General features: G+C 35.4%; 1 long non-coding RNA gene across 1 annotated transcript; it reads right to left on the reverse strand.

Moving 5' to 3' along the window:
- Positions 1-681: 681 nt before the first annotated feature.
- Positions 682-4,711, reverse strand: LOC149248818 (uncharacterized). The gene is made up of 4 exons (XR_016265778.1): positions 4,059-4,711; positions 3,551-3,722; positions 1,798-1,869; positions 682-852 (listed from the first exon to the last, which is right to left on the reverse strand). It is a non-coding gene; the product is annotated as an uncharacterized LOC149248818 (long non-coding RNA).
- Between the last annotated feature and the right edge of the window lie 1,429 nt (positions 4,712-6,140).

Raw genomic sequence — 6,140 nt, forward strand, 5'->3', positions numbered from 1 at the left:
AAAACAAAGGAAAAGAGAACTATGTTACCAGAAAAACATAGTTCATATATATATATAGATATATATATATATATATATATATATATATATATATATATATGTATTCACATACTTTGATATAGAGAACTCAATAGTAATGTAGCAAAAGTATAGGCAAATGGACAATGAATTTATACATGTCTTATTTCATTTACAAGCTTTATTTTCTCTCTATGTATTTTAGAAGTATTTAGATAGTTGCTTCCAAAATCTTGGGAAAATACAACAAAGAATATATATGTAAACAATATTATCATCAAAATCATAGGGAAAAAAATTTCATATAACCGGTATATCCTTTTGAATGATATAACTATCATTATGTAAGAAACATAAAATCTAATCGACTAGTATTTTACTATTGTAGTAGCAAAAATTAGTAGCATCGAATTTTGGAAGATAATATGTGTACAAACGCCAATATATATTATATTTTTTATGTAAATATTAAACAATTTTACAGAAGAAGTGTATTGTATAACTTCAAATGGAAGTTGTAGTGCCATAAATAAAAATAAGGTTTGATACTGAAAATTGGCTCTTTATAGAGGAGCCTTTTACGAAAATATCATAGAGTAATAGTAATTAGCTATTACTCTGGTAGAGATTGTTTATTATGCGACATAAAAAAAAATTATAGTATGACAATGGAAGTTGTCCCTTATGAGTTTGCAACCACATTGCTTAGGGAAACCCAGAAGGAAAAACTGATTATTATTCTACCAACCTAGAAGAAAAATGGATTGTGTGTCATTGAATCTCTCAGTGGTCCATAAGTATTGTTGAAATTCAAGGTAACGAATATATAATTACCTGAAACATTTTACAAGAGGATGTAATGAATATTTTGAATATAATTGCAGTTAACGATATAAAACTATGAATTCTTTTAACAAAGGAAAGTGGCATTACCTCATACAACAAATGATAACTTTTGAATTCCATTTGACAAAAATAAAATAAAAAATCCATATTTATACCAGAGAGAAAAATATAAGCATACAACATCTAAATTAACAATGACTTAACAAGATATCATAAAGGTCATGCTACCAAATTAACTAATCAAATGAATATATATAGAGACAAAGTTATTTTTAACTAGTCATGGTAAAATTCATGAATATACGTACAATAAAGAAGAGACATTCTAAAAGTTGAAATATCGGTTACTACAGAGTTTTATTGCCAAGAATTATGGAAATTATATGCATAGTAGACAACTGTAACACGAATTTAACAAATGTGAAACTAAGAAGAAGGATAACTATATAGAACTGACCCTAGTCATTACTCATAGGAAGATTTTACATCCATAAACAAACTATGGCATAAATACAACTCATGAGAGGAAAATTACATAATAAATGAGAGTATTATTCCTCAAGTCGGGAGGTAAATTTTTCTTCTATGTTTAAAAAAATAACCCTAGGGTTGCATAGAGGAAGAGTTTGTTGAAACCCTAAGGAACTTGTTACCAGAATAGTCACAAAACTTTTGAAAATGTATGGCAAATTATATTGAAGATAAATTGATGTAGAATGTAAAGAGAAACTTCATATTATCATTTTATTTGAGAGGGGATAGTTATAGAGTGACAAATACATAAAATGAAGTTCCAAAACCCAAGTAAATATTATTTAACAAAAAACCCATTTGGTTAAAACATACTAGAGTCTGAAACAATTGAATAATGTAATTAGAAGTTAAGGAGTAAAGTAAAGATACTTTTCAAATGGAGGGCTAGTCAGTGCTTACCCATTTCTGCCATGAAGAGTTGACTGTAATAGCCTGCAACCCTACTCCAGGATTCCAACAAAAAATGGGAACCTGATAACAATATAGTTAACAAAATTAGTGAATCTCATAACACTGAACAAAATAACCAAATTAAAAAAAAAAACACTGATAGGAGGTCTAGCTAAATCAATTCTACCTCTACGGTAAGCTCAGATATGTAACCAACGAGTGGAAAAATTCATTGTGACACATTTGGAGATACAACTGCGACATTATGAAATTTGGCGGTAAGTTTCCCAAGAAAATAGATGGGGAACACCTGTATATATATTCACTGGAGAAAGAAGAAAATGAATTATAGTTTCGAACTAAACCCTAGCCATAATAAGTGACATGATCAGGTAAACTCGAAGAGAAAAAAGGAAAATGGAGCGGTAACAATAAAACAAAGGTTAATTATACTATAGACAAACCCTAACCTCTCAGATGACTGTTGATCTTAAGCCAACATATCCTCATCGTCAATTAAGTCAAAAGGTGTAGGATACGTGGATTCATGTAAAGGATTCCCACTCATTGATTGAAGGTTCTAGAAGAACATGTAGTAATCACATGTATTTCCCTTTCAACTCAATCCCACATCGAAAAGCAACGATGCTATTATTAGTCCCTGCTATCTGGAAATGGCCAGGGGCTATAGTAATCGAAAACGATGTAGTTAACATTAGTTCAACTGCTTGCTCCGCCTATTTATCGAGTATAACCAAAGTTTTTATCGAGTATAACCAAAGTTTTTTAGTCCATAGTGATTTATGGTCTTATTTGGCCTCTTCCCGAGGTAGAGGCACTGAAAGCATATATTATCTTGCATTTGTATGGTTCTTTCTCGTTCATTTTTCGGAGCTATTGATTAATGCTAACATTAATCTAGTAGTATGAAATGCTAGCTCCCGGCTCCTGGATATTGTTTATGCGGGATTGATGGGCTTTCTTTGAATTTGCCAACAACAATGTCTCTAAAATTGCCACCTGCTTCAATGTGTCTACGGAACAGATGTTATGCATGCTGCTGTGGTGTCTTTACGGAATAGATGTTGCTGTTGCTGGCAGGTTTTTATACTTCTTTTGTTAGCTGGCTGGCTTTTGCTGTTGTTGGCTTTTGCTGTGCTTTGTTGTTGCTGGCTTTTGCTGTGCTTTTGTTGGCTAGCTGGCTTTTGTTGTGGGATATTCGCAGAGACAGGCAGTGGAAGATGGGCGAGAAATTGAGATACATTGAAAGGTGGCTTTTGCTGTGGGATATTTGCAGAGACTGGCAGCGGAAGATGATGGGCGAGAAATTAAGATAAATTGAAAGGTTTACTTCTTTTGCTGGCTTTAATTGTTGCTGGGGAATAACATAACCGAAGATTGGCAAGAAATTGAGAGAAATTGAAAGGTTTACTTCTTTTGCTGGCTTTTATACTTCTTTTGTTGGCTGGCTGGCTTTTGTTGTTGCTGCCTTTTGCTGTGGGATGGCTTTTGCTATGGGATATTCGTCAGAATGGCGGCGTAAGATGGGCAATAAATTAAGAGAAATTGAAAGGTTTACCCTCCTAGCTTCCACCTATTTCACCTATACAAGATAGGGAAATGTGTAAGACAAGAAAGGAAGACGTATATGAGGCAGGGAAACGTGCAAAATAGGAAAACATATATGGGAAAGCAACTATGCGAGAATGATAACTAACCAAAACCAGAGCTCATTAAGGCACAAGAAGGATTTTCTGTGTACCTTCACATTCATCTAAGGTTCTGAGGGCTTCGCCGCATGCCCTGCTCTTTGGTTTCGAGGCTCTGCATTGTGCTCTGCCTTTGTTCTGGTAAGCCCTTGTTCCAGAGAGTATAAAGGTAGGTGTGCTCCCCTTATTTCTAGAATGTGCCTACCTTTTGTTTGAATGCAGAGGCTGCATCCATACATTCACAATGAGAAAATGTCATAATTGCATTTAACTCACCTGCATTATAAAATAGTGCCAGAGACTGCATAAATGTAAGCAATCTAATCGTTTATTCTTAAAACAAACGATAACTTCAAAGATTATTTTGGTGACATTATCCTAAGCTCTACAATGCAATGCAATGTCCTTACACTGGATTGGCAACACTCCAGTCAGGTTTTGGAGTTTACGTGAGCATCCTTACAATGGATTTTCCCTACTACAGTGCAGTTTTGGAGTTTACATGAGCAGTTGAAGCCTTTATAATGGAATTGTGACGCACAGTCAGGTTTTGGAGTTTACCAATTTTCTTAATAGCCAGTGCACAAAGTTTTTGCACTTCATTGCGCAAAGTTTTCTTGCAGCCCTGAGCACAATGTTTGCCCTAAGCATAATGTCTGCCCTAAGCACAATGTCAGTAAAGACAGGTCCCAGAGTCTTATGCCCAAGCCTCATTACCCTCTCTTAAAACCATCGGTCGGTACCTTGCTTTCACCCTTTACTTACTGCCTCTTCACCCAACGGAGTCTAGCATAACATAGGCACTATCTCTGTGAACCTTTCACCAATGCCTTCCATTTCTAAAAGCAAGCAAGTGAGCAAGCAGTCGCTCAACATAAAAGCCATTGATCCCATCAAGCTGTAGCGGCAAGCGTAGACTATCAATCCGATCAATCGTAGCTTTTTTATCCACCTTAGCTGCCTGTGTGAAACGTCTTCAAAATGGGAAAATGTTGGGGCAGTGAGAAGCGTAATGATGAATCAGTTGGAATTCTGAAAGCCAGTGGGGATAGAGGGGCGAAAGCCCGTTCATGGGGAAATATATTGTATGGCCAGCACTACCAGCAGAAGGTCATAGTGGTACCCAGCAGTATCCTCAAGCAAGTGTGATTACCAGGCTTGTGAATGCTGTCAGGCGATCCAACTGCACCATCAGTCAAGGTGAGAGTTGTAGCTTCTGTGAAGGCAGGTGGGTAATAAGTAGGGCGTAGCGGCACGTGAACATTAGTGGTCAGGTTCAAGATATCTATTATGCTCCACGACAACAGTAGCACCGTCTCTCGTATCACACGTCTCTATATGAGGTTGAGACAAGTCCTAGAGTGTGGAGAGGCGATAAGTGGGCTACGTGTAAGCCTTGCATTCCCACGTCCAAGTTTCATTTCCAATATTTAATTTAATTTAATTTATATCTATTTCTTTTAATAATTTTTCCTTGGCGCTTTTCTTTTTTTAGCTGGTTGGGGTATCTGCTAAATCGCGTAGAGGATCCAACCTTTTTCTCTGCTTTAGCTACTCTTGCTTCTTTCTCTGCAACTATATCCTGACATTGATTGTTAGATTCATTATGTTCTTTTGTAGCGCTAAGTAATTTTTATTTTGCAACTTCTGTTGTTCTATAAACCCTTTGCTACAATAGCATTTGAAGTGTGTTTACAATGTCCATAGCATTGTTAAATCCCTAAATTTTTACTTATTATTGCATTCAAAGCTTCAATTTTTCCCAAAGGTAACTACATTATGGTTATATGAACTCTTTTCGAAATAAAATTATTCGTTAGCAGAATTTTTATGACTTTAATTATGCTTATGAGTTAATTACATGGTGTTTTGTTGCTTATAGATGTCTTATTTCAAGATTTGAAACGTTCTCCTAGCAAGTGTTTTCCTTCCAAGTAATTCACAGTTGTCATGTAAATGTATACAAATGATTTATGGTTGCAAGGCTAAATAATTTCTTTACTTCCGCATGCCAATATCCTTTAGATAATTTTTTGTACTCAATTTATAATGCTTACGGATTTCTTTTGTAAATTCTATTATGTAGACTTGGGTTTTCTACATAGGTGTGGAACTTGTCTACAGGCCTCCTCCTTTCGGATTATGTTTAAGTTTCCACCGAGGAAAATGCCAAGATTCTGAAGTTTTGTTCCTCATTGCTTCAATTAACCAGCGTATAATCTTCTTGGTAATTTATATGTGAACTTTTTCCAACCTATATCACGGTCCCTTCCCTTAGCCACCGTTTCCTTATAGACCTATTTAGGGTTTAATCATAATTTCCATTTCTTGTTTATATTTAAGGTTATTTTGTTACTGGATCAATTATATGTTGGAGTTTTGGGGTTTCTCTCCAAACCTGATGGTATTATAATATCGATAACTTTATCTGTGTTCCTTTAAGTACAATTTCAAAAAAGTACCCACTGAGTAATTTCTCGGGTTATAGTTTAATATGGTTTGGGTTCTTATTAAACCCTTGTATATGTTGCGACCTTACTCTTGGCACTAAGCGCTAGTCCTATCAATCGATATGGCATTAATCATATGGTTTATTGGCATCTCGTCAAGCGCGTCATCTTCCTTTTGCTGTTGCTTTTTGTC

Source organism: Pinus tabuliformis, chromosome 7 (assembly GCF_031772625.1).
Source record: "Pinus tabuliformis cultivar Carrire ecotype Pingquan chromosome 7, CPIR1, whole genome shotgun sequence".
Lineage (NCBI taxonomy): Eukaryota > Viridiplantae > Streptophyta > Pinopsida > Pinales > Pinaceae > Pinus > Pinus tabuliformis.